Here is a 12875-nt window from a genome sequence, read left to right as displayed (position 1 = left end):
AATGCCGTTCATGGTGGGTAGTCATGTCCTAGGGTGGTATTTTTCTCTAACAAAGATCAATGCTACTTAGCCTGTCTGTTGTCTTTTGCTTCTACAATAACAGGTACCTGATGACATGCCTTTGAAATATAAGGGTCATTTTCTTTTCTTGCCCCCCTCAAGGCAGGCACCCCACCAGAGCAGGAACCAACAACCCTCCTCATTGTTCTTATTATGTTAAGTACCTGTTAACTACCTATACCTGCCTATGGAAAATAAATTTCAGTATATACATTTTTACTTTTTATCCATTCCCAGAGATTTCCCCCTTGGCTTTCTCCCACCTTTCTTCTAATCTCTCACCAATCAATTTCATGTGACCCCTTTATATTTTCCCCTTTGATTCTAATATATAAAACAAGTGGTAACACTGCCATTTTCCAGAGCACTTTCTCAATCCATTGAGACTTTGCTTCCTGGCAATTGTTGACCATTTGGCTCAAATAAACTCATAAAAATTCATACAGGTTTGAAAGTAACTTATGTTGACAATTCATATGCTTACTTGCTATTTTTGAACATATTGAGTTTCCTTAAAAATTTTATTTTGAAAAATATGTGAAAAGGTATAGTGAGGGTGCCTTGTTTAACTACCTATTAAAATAATTTTAATAATTTAAAAATTACTTAACTGGTACTATAATAGAGGAAAATTAATGCAAGATACTCGACATGTGGAAACAAACAAGTATACATAAGACTCTAATGTATGATAAAGGTGAAGTTGTTTTTTTTTTTTTTTTGTATTTTTCTGAAGCTGGAAACGGGGGAGACAGTCAGACAGACTCCCGCATGCGCCCGACCGGGATCCACCCGGCACGCCCACCAGGGGCGACGCTCTGCCCCTCCGGGGGGTCGCTCTGCAGTGACCAGAGCCACTATAGCGCCTAGGGCAGAGGCCAAGGAGCCATCCCCAGTGCCCAGGCCATCTTTGCTCCAATGGAGCCTTGGCTGCGGGAGGGGAAGAGGGAGACAGAGAGGAAGGGGGGTGGGTGGAGAAGCAAATGGGTGCTTCTCCTACGTGCCCTGGCTGGGAATCGAACCTGGGTCCCCCGCATACCAGGCCGACGCTCTACCGCTGAGCCAACCCGCCAGGGAAAGGTGAAGTTTCTAATGATTAAGAAAGAAAAGTTTGCCTGACTGACCAGGAGGTGGCACAGTGGGTAGAGCATAGGACTGGGACACGGAGGACCCAGGTTTGAGATCCCAAGGTCGCCAGCTTGAGCGCGTGCTCATCTGGTTTGAGCAAAAGCTCACCAGCTTGGACCCAAGGTCGCTGGCTTAAGCAAGGGGTCACTCGGTCTACTGCAGCCTCCTGGGCAAGGTACATATGAGAAAGCAATCAATGAGCAACTAAGGTGCTGCAACGAATAATTGAAGCTTCTCATCTCTCTCCCTTCCTGTCTGCCTCTCCCTATCTATCCCTCTCTGTCTCTGTAATAAAAAAAAGAAAGAAATAAAAGTTTATTTAGTAAATGAGTAAGCCAACAACTTGAGGAAAATATATTCCTCCTTTATGGTATGTTGCAAAATACATTACAAATGTACTAAAATGTAAGTATAAATTTGAAATACCAGAAAAAGTATAATGGCAAGGTAATTTCCAAGTGAGAGATAGTCCTTGAAATTATAAGTAATAGGTTTATGAAAATTAGCCATACTTCCCAAAACAAACACAAATTTAGTGAGCAGAGTAGCATTGTTTTCTATTTTTGAAAATCTTTTTAATGTCTGGCTTAATAGAAAACATCTGGTTTCTCATATCTGCTTCTGCATTCATCTGTGGTGATATCATATGTCATGTAGCTTCTGGAAAACTCCACTGTAAACTTGTAAAGGAATACAAGTAAAAGGGGCAGATATATCTTAATATTATTAAGAAAATAGTTCTGACATGTTAGGCCTCTGAAAGGGTCTCTGGGATATGTAAGGGACTCTGAAACATACTTGGAGACCACTGTTATAGCATAATGTTTATCTTTAAATTGATTATATCTCTAAGGTACAATTTCATTTGTATTGCTATGAAAAAGATTCATCTGCATTACCTGTAGTTTCCTATGAGTTATCAGTTTCTTATCCCTAGGGATAAGAGTTACAAAATACCCTAGGCAAGCAGAGATGTACGTTATTATTATTATTATTATTATTATTATTATTATTTATTTTAGCAAGAGAGACAGAGGGACAGACAGGCAGGAAGTAAGAGAGATGAAAAGCATCAAATCTTCATTGTGGCAACGTAGTTGTTCATTGACTGCTTTCTCATATGTGCTTTAACTGGAGATAGGAAGGGAGGCTCCAGCAGAGCAAATGACCCCTTGCTCAAGCCAGTGGCCTTGGGCTCAAGCCAGCAACCTTGGGCTTCAAGCCAACAACCCTTGGGCTTAAGCCAGTAACCATGAAGTAATGTCTATGATCCCACGCTCAAGCCAGTGACCCCGCGCTCAAGCTGATGAGCTTGCACTCAAGCTAGCGATCTTAGGGTTTCAAACCTGGGTCCTCTGCGTCCCAACCCAGTGCTCTATCCACTGTGCCACTACTTGGTCAGGCAAAGATATTATTGGAGAGCTGAATAATTCCCTGTAATGTCAGAAAAAGCACTTATAACACTATCATCTCTTCTGCCCATTTCTCAATCTGCCCTCCTCTGTGACCAACTTATATCACTAGCTTCCACTACATTACAGTGTTAGTATGTAAAATTCATGAGTTAGGCAAATTTTGAGATAGTAACAAAATGAGAAGGAAGGAAAATTGGAATTCCTTCCAGTATAGCTAATGCTTATACTTCCATACCTTGAGCCTCATAAGATTTCTTTCTTCTGAATTCTTTTTTGTTTGAAGAATCACATTTTGTAAATAAACTTGCCTTCGTCTTCTTATTGCATTTCTTTACATTTTGTTTGAGAAATCTTACTACTTTCCTCAGCAGATAGAATGTCTTTTTTCGGTTTATTTTATGTCCAAGAATTTAAATAGCACCTCTGACTTTGGTTAAATGTTTATAAGAATCTCCTGTGTTCAGGAAGTTGGGATAGATTCTCATTATGTAATTAAAAGTAATTATGATGGTTTCAACTCAAGTTCAGTATGTCCTCTAGAGGAAAAGATGGCTTCTTTTCACAAGATCTTCTAGTAAGTATTGCTTTCAAGGTGGGTACTCAGATTAGAAAACCAAATCTCAAATACAAAACCCAAGCATACACATATAGGTTTGTATGTGAGAGAGAGAGAAATGAAAGACTATTTCTTATCTTTTTTCTTTACTTTTGCCTGTTCTTTTCAGAACAGTAGCCTGCACCATTAATATTTTGAAGTATTTGACCCTTTTTTGCCACAGCTGAGTGTAGTATCATTACAAAAGACATCATACAAGTGGCTTAGCCTCAGTTTTTTTTCCTGAGAATAATAACTCTAATTTAATTCTTTATGATTGATCCTTCTAAAAGAATGTATTTTAAAAAAGAGAAAATGTAGGCGGGAGAGGTTCAATTTATATATGATGTATGCATAAAAGTTTATACCAGCAATGTGGACACGGGTAAAATTGAGGAGATCAGATGTCTGAAAATTTAGCAACTTTGTTTGGCCTTATTTTGTGTTTTTTTATCAAGGTAGGGAGAATAAATCAGTATGTAATCTCACTACCAACAATCTTAGGAAGTTATTAATGTCAGTCTGATTGAGGGAATCCAGGAGCTATTGAATAGTTCTTCCTTCATATTTTCAGTACAAAGCTAGAGTATAAGGAAGTCCAAGTGTGATCGTAAGAGATAGAAAATCAGCTAACTTTGACCACGGAGTAGATTTTAGACTTTGATGAGCTGCACCATGAAATTCATTTCCCCTTTCCTCACCCTCCCCACTCCTTTTCTTCTTTTCCTCCTCCCCCTTCTTCCTCATAAAGACAGAAATGGAAGAAATATAAAGATATAGTCCAAATAAGGATTGGCAAACTCTGACCCATGAATCAAATCTGACTTCCTGCCTATTTTTGAACAGCCCACAGATAAGAATGTTTTTCATGTTTTAAACGGTTGAGATTAATAAAAAAGATTAACAATATTTCATGACACATTAAAATTGTATAAAATTTAAATTTAAGTATGTATAACTGAAGTAATATTCTAACATAGCCATACCCATTTATATGTATTATATATCATAGCTTCCATGCTATACTGGTGACATTAAGTAATTGCAATGAAGACTATATACAGCGTTCTCAGCACTTCAACTCCTGTTCAATGTGCCACAAGTCACAGTGATGCAATCATAACAACATTTAAAATGCCATGCGTATTGGTGTACCAGAACATGATTTTTATAAATTACCAGTGTACACCTATCATGCCAACAAAAGAAAAGAAGAAAAAATTGTACTTAGAAAGTGGTGCTTTTAAGTATAGCAAAAGGTGAGTTGGGTTATTTTATTATTGAATTAGTTGGTAAAGGATGCTATTTATTATGTAGTGACACTAGAACTATGCTTAAGAAATACAATATACATCAACGTTGCCAGACTTTGCATTCTATACAATATTTCCAACTCAAAAGCAATAACCAGAAAAAAAAATTAAAAATTTAATGTGGAATATTTTATATATATGTGAGTGTGTATATGAATATATATATGAATAAAATGGAATGTACTAAAGTTTTAGGTTTTACAAGTTTTCCCATATTAGTTTTTTGAAAAAATTTAAACATGGATTCAGAAGATTACAATGAACTCTTTATGCTAATACCTCTCTATGAATGTTAATAGTGGTTAACATTTTGCCATATTTTATATTCTTTAAATCTTTTTTTTTCTGGAGTATTTAAAGCAAATCCTTGATGTTATGACATTTTATCTCCAAACACTTTAGTATACAGCTCCACACAGATTAAAAAGCCCATTGTGCCTAATATAAAATTGACAATTATTCCACCATCTAATATTCAGTCTAATGTGAAATATTTTATTATAGCAGAATTTCTTCTCAAAAATAAAAAAATGAAAATAAAAATCAGTCTCCAACCAAAGTGAGTATCTAAATTGCTCATTTGCAGCCAAACAGTGAAAGCCATTAACAAACGGCAATTACTGTATTTTTTGCTCCATAAGACGCACCTAGGGTTTTAAAGAGGAAAAAAAATATTCTGAACCAAATGGTGTGTTAAAATATTTAATAAAATATACCACAATAATATTCCAACAATGTAAACTCAACAGCAGTATTAACAACCATTAGCACTGTTATTAACAAATGAGAAGAGACTTTAATGTTCAAATACTCTTCTAGTTGTCCGGGAACCCACAGCAGCTAAAAAAATGAACATTCTCTCCATAATACGCATGGGCATTTCCCCCTCCACTATGGGGGGAAAAGGTGTGTCTTATGGAGCAAAAAATACAGTAATTAGACTGTACTCAATTGCCCCAGTTGAGGCAACATAGCTAAAGAAAATAAACTTGTTTAAGTATGTCAACCTTAAAAGGCTTAATATCCTTTATAAGTAACTACATCATATTCTTGATTTTTTCCCCCTTTTGACCCAGATAACTTAAAATATTCATTACTTGGACCTTTACAGAAAAATTTGCTAACCTCTGTTCTACAGAAATCCATTTGAGTTCTGGTTTCACCAGCAGAATGCAAAGGAAACTATGGCGGACAAAGGTGCTGGAGGACACGAACCAGTGGAGTCGGGATGGTTGCTGTCTTGAGGACAGCAGGGAGAAGCTTCGATTGGCTTGGAGGTTTCCTGCTCCCAAAAAACAGCAGAAGCTGGAATGAGGGGTGAGTCTCCTCTGTCAGAATTAGCCAGGGAGTTTTGAGACTCTTGTGCAGAAAGACCTTTAGGAAAGACTGGACCAAAGTTAAGTTTTTAAATTTGAAAAAATAAAGAAATGTAACATTATTTTAATCCCACAAATTGCTGAAATCAGGTACTGATCATGCATATGTGAAAAAGTTCTGAAAGGTGCTGTTGGGCAAATGAGTTTGTAAAATTTGTATTTTTTGAGTTTGCTCACTTTTTTGTTTAAAAATGGTGCTGGGCAGCCACGTGTGTTCTTGCCCTCAGAGCAAAGCAGTTAATTGCAAATTGCAGATTGCATTCCTGCTTGGGAGGGGCCATTGTTTTGTAATGTTTGCTGGAAGAAGGGTCTTTGTGGGCCCAGGCAGTTTTGCAGAGAGAGAGTAGAGGAATGTAGAGGGCTGAAGAAGCCAGTTTTGCAAAGAGAGATGTGTGCAGATGGGGAACAAGAGCTGAGAGGCTTTGCGAGCTCCACTGAGGCTGTTGGGACCTTTGATTCTAGGAGGAACCAGAGAGGATTCCCCTGTTTGTGGAACCGGAGAATGTGTTAGGGCTTTAGGAGCTCTGAATGAACAGGAAGTGTTTTCCCTGCCTGTTTGCTCATCGGCCGGTGTGAGACTTTAATAAAGGAATGGCCCACTTATTTTTTGGCTCCACTGTTTCTTTACCATCTGCCCAAATCCAATGTGAACCTGCATGGCCACAACAGCAGTGGGCACTGGCCACACAGGTGCCCACCAACTTGTTGATATTGGTTTTCCCTGGCTCACAGGGGAAGAGGTTATTTTACATATCTCTATTTTCTTCTCCTAATTTTTACAACAGTAGTTATTTCTTAGTTTACTCTTTTACTTCTCTCTTTTGTTTCCTAGTGTTTCAATAATGACTATATTTAATTTATTCTAAAATTTATACTTTACAAATGACTCCATTTTAAAACACATTTTCTTCTTTATTGAATGTTCCAAAATTATCCTGAGGGAGGACAAATATTTACTATTTATTTTCTAATTACTCATAAAGAAAAAAGATTGCAGTTGAGCAGAAAGGAGGATCATTAGGCCAGCTATCTTGTTCTGTCTGCAAATATTTTCTTTCATTTTACTTCTTCAAGAAAACAAGATTTTATAAAATTAAAGGAACACACATTGTGAAACTAGAAAATAATGTTCTTAATTACCTAAATATACCAGTGTCATTAACAAATACAGAAAACACTAATGTTACTAAAAGAAATATGAGATTGTATTTTCATTAGAAAAAAATGTATGTTTAAGACAGTCTACAAAAAAGCAATTAACAGGAATTACAAGCTTCTTGACATGGCCTTTAAAAAAGAGCAACTTTTGGCCCTGGCCGGTTGGCTCAGCGGTAGAGCGTCGGCCTAGCGTGCAGAGGACCCAGGTTCGATTTCTGGCCAGGGCACACAGGAGAAGCGCCCATTTGCTTCTCCACCCCTCCGCCGGGCTTTCTTCTCTGTCTCTCTCTTCCCCTCCCGTAGCCAAGGCTCCATTGGAGCAAAGATGGCCCAGGCGCTGGGGATGGCTCTGTGGCCTCTGCCTCAGGCGCTAGAGTGGCTCTGGTCGCAACATGGCGACGCCCAGGATGGGCAGAGCATCGCCCCCTGGTGGGCAGAGCGTTGCCCCTGGTGGGCGTGCCGGGTGGATCCCGGTCGGGCGCATGCGAGAGTCTGTCTGACTGTCTCTCCCTGTTTCCAGCTTCAGAAAAATGAAAAAAATAAATAAAATAAAATAAAAAAGAGCAACTTTTTTGTAGAATGCAAAATTACTTTTGTATGCATCCATAAAAGAATGGTAGATTTAAAAACCTAATCGATGTACATTATCTCAGCTTGCTTACAGCCCTAAGAGTTAGGAATTTCTCTTAGATTATAATTTTGTGAGGTGCCAAATGCTTTCACATGCTGAGACCAGTACATGTATGTAACAATGAATCTGAGAAAAATCAGGTTCTGAAAGAAATCAGTTATCCTAGACATCTAGTAACAAGGATAAAGTAATCATGCTGTCACACCCCAGGATATTGAGACACTATCATTTTTCCTTCCAATGACTTTGTTTGCTTCCATATTTATAAATTCATAGGAAAACTTTATATTTCCTCTTGTAGATAAAAAAAAATCAAAGATGAGACCACATGCTGAACCTGGCAAGCTCAGGAAAAGCCTACACAATGGCCCTGCAGGCTCAGAGACTTGGAGTAAACATGGAGGATGGTCTAAATCAGGGGTCCCCAAACTTTTTACACAGGGGGCCAGTTCACTGTCCCTCAGACCATTGGAGGGCCAGACTATAAAAGTAACTGAACAAATATCCCTATGCACACTGCACATATTTTAAAGTAAAAAAACAAAACAGGAACAAATACAATATTTAAAATAAAGAACAAGTAAATTTAAATCAACAAACTGATCAATATTTCAATGGGAACTATGGGCCTGTTTTTTGGCTAATGAGATGGTCACTGTCCGGTTCCATATTTGTCACTGCTAGCTGTAACAAGTGATATGATGCACTTCCGGAGCCGTGATGCGTGCGTCCCGCATCACTGTACAGGAGCGACGCCGTGCTTTGAAGACCGCCACATACAGTACTCTCACTGACCACCAATGAAAGAGGTGCCCCTTTGGAAGTGCGGCGGGGGCCGGATAAATGGCCTCAGGGTGCCGCATGCGGCCCGCGGGCCATAGTTTGGGGACCCCGGTCTAAATTGAACTTTCTAACTTAAAGCAGTTCATAGGGGTACTCATGTCCTAGGGAGGTATTCTCTCTCTAAACAAAGGTTAATACTTACTTTTACTCCAGCCTGTCTGTTGTCTTTTGCGTCTATGATAATGGACCTGATAACATGCCCTTAGAATGTAGGGGTCATCTTCTTTTTCCCTCAGGCCAGACATCCCACCAGAGCAGGAACCAACAGACCTCCTCATTGTTATTGTCATGTGAACCATTAACTGTTATCTGTCTTGTTCCTACCTGTATAAAGTTTCAACAACATATACATTTTTACTTTTTATCCAATCCCAGAAATCCCCCCACTTTTGCTTTTTCCCACCTCTCTACTCTTTCACCAATTAATTTCATGTAGCCCCCTCATGTCTTCCCCTTTGATTCTAATGTCAGAAGCCGATCAAGATCGGTTGAAGCCCCGGGCACAGAAGAAAATATTGGGCCCCTTAAAAAAGAGAGAGAGAGAGAGGGAAAATAAAAATACATGTTAACCATCTTTTTAAATAGATAAAAAATATTATGTGCTATTAATGTTAAAATTGCACATATGAAACCAAACTTGGTGTCATTAGAAAAAAGTGTAAAGTTGAGGTTTTGCGGGCTGTAAAGCCAGTAGCCATGGCCACCATCACAGCCGCCTGGCATGTGCAGGTTCACATTTAATTCAGACAGACAGTAATGAAACAACGGAGCCAAGAACTGGTGGGTCATCATCTTTAATCCTAGCTTGCACCTAGCGGGCAAGTAAAAACACACACTGGGCTCCAAAACCCACTCATTTAGTGCTCACAAAGGTACTGACTTATCCGAGTTTCCTAGAATCAAAGGTTCTACCTCACCAGCCTTATTCACCTCTGTTCCCCATCTCTTCTCTCTGCACAAACTCTGCACTAACTGGCTTCTCCTTCAGCACTCCACCATCTTGGCTGCCTCTCCTCTCCTCCACATGGCCCTTCTCTGCTCTCCTTTCTCTGCTCTCTCCTCTAATGCTAATCTCAGGAACTGAGAAAAAGCAAGATTCCAGTCTGCCCCTATTTTATAGTGTAGAAATCAAAACCTTTAATCCAATATACAAATAAGGAAGTCTCTGATACAAAGTCACTTATCTGAGGCATAATGGGATTCCTCATGAGAGTATACCACCCCACATCAAAAAGGGTGGGAAAGGCTTAGTCTTAAAACTAAGCCTTAGGCTACAAGAATCCTGCCTGCTTACAACCTGTCCCCCCACATCCAATGCAAACTATAAGCAAGCAAACATATATCATTATTTCAAACTTATTTGACCAACACGGGGCCCTTCAGAAGTTGGGGCCCAGGGTGCGCATCTGGTGCACCCCCCATTAAATCCGCCTCTGCCTAATGTATAAAATAAGTGGTAAAACTGCCATTTTTCAGGGTATTCTCTCAATCTGTTGAGATTTTGCTTCCCAATAATTGTCGACAATTTGTCTCAAATAAACTCATAAAAAATTCTTAGAGGTTTGGAAGTTGTTTTACGTTGACACTCTACACAATTATTTGTATTTGCTTACTCTGTTGACATAGAGAACTCAGAAAATTTGAATAATTTCAGTGTTAAGAGATGACATTGACCAATGTAGGTATCATTCAGGCACACTGTGGTACCTAATTGCATATATAAAATCACAAGTTTACTTCATAAGGACAACTCTAAATGTCTTATTAACTTCCAACATTTTCAGAAAAAAATAAAGAAGATTTGGAGAAAATTAGAACAAGGGCTTTTACTATAGTTTTACTTTATTTCCCAGTGTTGGGAAATAAAGTAAAATATGATTTTTACTTTTAAGTTTGTAAAATATGATTTTTATGTTTGCTCTCCTACAGTTTGCATTGGGGGCTGGGCAGCACCAGGTATATGTGATCTGTAAAATTGCAAATTATCTTCTTGCTTGGGAAGGGCCGTTGTTTTGCTAATGCTTGCTGGAGGTAAGGTTTTTGTGCCAGAGTTTTGAAAGGAGAGGGCAGAGAATGCAGAGTGCTGGAAAAGAAGCCAAGTTGCCAGGAAAAGAGGAGTTCAGATGGGGCACCAGAGCTGAGGGCCTTTGATACCTCCACTAAGACTGGTGGGGCCTTTGATTCTAGGAGAAACCAGAGAAGATTCTCCTGGTTGTGGAACCGGAGAATGTGTCAGGGCTTTGAGAGCCACTGAAAGAGAGGAAAGCGGTCTTCCCTGCCTATTTGCTCGTTGTGGGGTGCAAGACTTAAAGGAATGGCCCGCCATTATTTGGTTCCACTGATTCTTTACCATCTGACTGAATTCAATGAGAACCTGCACGTGAATGGCCATGATGGCTGCAACTACTGGCCCTACACCCAACATCTTAGAAAAAGGGCTTAGACTTTGAACAGACCAGTATGAAAAGGTTATGTCTTATCTTCTCTAACGAGGCCAGGAAAATAACTGCTTTCCACTTTATACTTGTTCCCAAGTTCATAATCAAGAGTATGATATTTACCATTACTGAGTTCTTCAAAGATATGGAGGACAAAGACTTTAATAATAATCTTTTTAGAAGAAATTTTCATGTGAAGGAAGCATGAATCACCAGTTTGGTTTTGTGTTTTTTTAAGCTTTATTTTATTACTCTTATCAAACACCCATCAGGAAGCATATTCACAGTGAGTCTTACAATGAGTCAGTTTACAACAAAAATGAAGGCAATTGTGTTTACAAGGAAATTTTAGCTAAAACTATGCATAATACAGTTTGCTTCTGGCACTTGGTTCTCTGTTCTTGGTGACATCTTGTTGCTTGTGAGTTGTTTCTCATAACTAAAGGGACTGTAAGTATAGACGTGATCAAGGCTGAGCAACTCTTTTCTCAAATCCCTAAATCTGATTCCTAGAACCTTTATTTTGCACTTATGTGTATCCCTAGATAGTATGAGCACTGAATCTCAGTCGCCAGTGTTTGTTTCCTTTTTTGTCAGTGTTGGGCAGATAAAATATATTATGCTCACTTTGTTAAAGATGGCGCTGCCCACGTGGAGGCCGTCACCCAGGTGATATTAATGTGTGTTGGGGACGGGCTGTGGGCTGGCAGAATCCTTGTAGCCTGGGGCTTGGTTTTGGGAATAAGCCTTTCCCACCCTTTTTGATGTGGGGTGGTACAATCCCATCATGCCCCAGATAAGTGACTTTGTATTAGAGACTTCCCTATTTTGTATATTGGATTAAAGGTTTGGATTTCTACACTATAAAATAGGGGCAGAATGGGAGCTTGCTCTCTTAGTTCCTGGGATTATCATTAGAGGAGAGAGCAGAAAAAGGCCACGTAGAGGAGGCCAGGAAAAGTAGCCAAGATGGCGGAGTGTTGAGTGAGAAGCCAGTTTGTGTAGAGTTTGTGCAGGGAGAAGGAAGGAGATGGGGAACAGAGGTGAATAAGTCTGGTGAGCTAGAAACCTTTGATTCTAGGAAACTCGGATAAGTCAGTAGCTTTGTGAGCACTGAATGTGAGTGGGTTTTGGAGCCCAATGAGTGTTTTTACTTGCCCGCCGGGTGCAAGCTAGGATTAAAGACTATGGCCCACCAGTTTTTGGCTCGTTGTTTCTTTACCGACTGTCCGAATCCAATGCGAACCTGCATGGGCCAGGTGGCTGTAGTAGTGGCCGTGCCTACTGGCTTTACAGTCAACATACCTCTGAAGGTACATTTGGATTAAGTCTATTCTTATCACCAATTGGTAGCTGACAAAGGTGGACTTTGACTAATGAGTTTAAACGTGGATTTTGCTCATATAGAAGAAAAGGAAAAATAAGATCAAGTCAAAGCTAGTCTCATCATTTTTTTGGCAGTCAATCATAAGCCTTCTGTAGAAAGCTGTCTGTTTTACATACAAAGTATTTGCTTTGATATGTTTTATTTTAGAAATGCAAGATGTGCATTGAAAACAGCTGCTCTTCCTTCATTTTCTTGGTTTTATAACTTTTAAAAAGTAGCTCACTTGCCCTGGCTGGTTGGCTCAGTGGTAGAGCGTCGGCCTGGAGTGCGGAAGTCCCGGGTTCGATTCCCAGCCAGGGCACACAGGAGAAGCACCCATCTTCTTCTCCACCCCTCCCCCTCTCCTTCCTCTCTGTCTCTCTCTTCCCCTCCCACAGCCAAGGCTCCATTGGAGCAAAAGATGGCCTGGGCGCTGGGGATGGCTCCTTGGCCTCTGCCCCAGGCACTAGAGTGGCTCTGGTCGCGACAGAGCAACGCCCCAGATGGGCAGAGCATCGCCCCCTGGTGGGTGTGTCGGGTGGATCCTGGTTG

Source organism: Saccopteryx bilineata, chromosome 12, assembly GCF_036850765.1.
Source record: "Saccopteryx bilineata isolate mSacBil1 chromosome 12, mSacBil1_pri_phased_curated, whole genome shotgun sequence".
In the NCBI taxonomy this organism is placed as follows: Eukaryota; Metazoa; Chordata; class Mammalia; order Chiroptera; family Emballonuridae; genus Saccopteryx; species Saccopteryx bilineata.
This window is presented reverse-complemented; position numbering follows the sequence as displayed.